Source organism: Acanthochromis polyacanthus, chromosome 9 (assembly GCF_021347895.1).
Source record: "Acanthochromis polyacanthus isolate Apoly-LR-REF ecotype Palm Island chromosome 9, KAUST_Apoly_ChrSc, whole genome shotgun sequence".
NCBI classification, from domain to species: domain Eukaryota; kingdom Metazoa; phylum Chordata; class Actinopteri; family Pomacentridae; genus Acanthochromis; species Acanthochromis polyacanthus.
Window position 1 is genome coordinate 10911077 of NC_067121.1, and position 2099 is coordinate 10913175.

Sequence of the window (2099 nt, forward strand, 5' to 3'; positions counted from 1 at the left end):
GTTTTCAATGTCAAGGGCATTCGGTCTCTTAACAGCTGAAGGTCACTGCTGAACATCTGCAGCTTCTGTTCTTGCGCAAAATACTCCAAACTGTAACGTCACCTCAGCTCTGACAGCCCTCATAAACTCCCCCATCAGTTGTGACAGTCCACTTCAGACACACATCAACACACACTCGCATTGCATACGAACACACACCAACACACACACACTCTGCCCTCTCCCTGTCCCCAGCCCCGGTTGCCTAGGAGACAGCTGAGATGGGGACCCCATCTCATTACACGCCAATAGGGCTGCTCGACTGGCTGCAGGAGAGGAAGCGTGGGATCTTTATCGCCATCTAGCAGCCAAAACGGAGAAAGACATCCTCAGGGTTTTTTTTTCCTGTTTGAAAGCCAACATTCTGCCTAGTAACCCAATATGCTGACTTCTGCTGGCCCTGAATTTCTAATGAGACACGTCATGCTGTGAAGCTTTACAGGGGACAGAGGGGAAAAGTTTAATGTGGACCATTAGTTAAACAGAAGCTTTCTAGATAATCAGTGAGTGAATATGAAATGTGAGCAAAAAATGCAATGATTAAATGGGGCAAAGCTTAAGCTGATACCACTTTCAGAGAGCTAAGAACAAGGACTGTACTCTAGTACACTTCTGAGGTACTTTTACTCATATTTATGCTGCTTATTACTCTACTACGTAAAATGGTGACTGCAAATGACACATATTTAGCACTTCTGTCAAACAAACTAACCAGTTATATCTAAAAGCTCCAACATTTAAGTCATGCTTTTATGTAAATACGTACATTTTTATTATCCAACAATAGGAAATTACACAAAACTGAGAAATCAATATTTCTTCATTTGATGCTTTCAGTGCGTCTGAAATTTATTTATTTGTACTGGAGTGTTTTCCGGTTTTGTTTTTGCTGCTTTTGCATCACTAAACATTTTCTGCTACTGCCCCTGACTTATATTTCTGCAATTTACAGAAAAACAATCCTTAGCTGGTTCAATAGTAGAATTTTTGGGTTACCATTCATTGAGCTACACTGTCAATGCTAATCTTTTCAGAGGGGGAAAAAAAAAGAAATAATTGGAAGCCTTGCACTGAAAATCAGTCAAATGAGAATACTAATGATGAATGACAATGAATTCTGGTGAAATACCAGAAAGTTTTTCAATGTTAAGAATGTTAAGAATATTCCGTAACTAGTGAAAGCCTCAAATCCCTGTAAGTTTATTCTAATTCATATTATTTAGTTATTATTACTGTCTGAGCAGCATTTTAATATGTATATGGATAGATAGATGGATAGATAGATAGATAGATAGATAGATAGATAGATAGATAGATAGATAGATAGATAGATAGATAGATAGATAGATAGATAGATAGATAGATAGATAGATAGATAGATAGATACTTTATTAATCCTGAGGGAAATTTAAGCTGGTGAATGTGGAGTGAATTGTACCTGCTTTACAGGCTGTTGAGCTTTTTCACCACCTGTAACAATTAATAATATTTCGATGAAGACGGTGTATGTTTTGTGCTTAAACTCTTAATTTGAAAAGTAACCTGTTTCTGTGGGCAATAGAGTATTATGACATTGATCTTATCGCACAATTAGAAGCACTTTGGTTCACTATCGGTTGTTTTAAATGCACTGTATAAATAAAGATGACATGAACACAGCTTTTAGATAAATGAGAGGATTGGAAATGTCATTATTTATGTATGAAAAGTAGTACAGTAAAAGTATAATGTGGCCAAAAATAGAAAAACTCAGACAAAGTACATCAACCGTTAAAACTGCACTTACTGTAATTGATTAAATATACTATCTATGTGTGTGTGTGTGTGCGTGTGCGTGTGTGTGTGTGTGTGTGTGTAAATTCTACCAAATTTTTGTTGCTAAACTGCACAGTATTCTAAGAGAACACCTACAGTATCACACGTTTTTAATGATTAATCTTTCGTCGAGGACCAAATACTGTTGACACGTGTCCGATCAGTCTGATGTTAGAAACATCAGACTGTTTTTATGTGCATTTATACACGTCCTTACAGAACAACATGCAACCCGAGACAGGTGC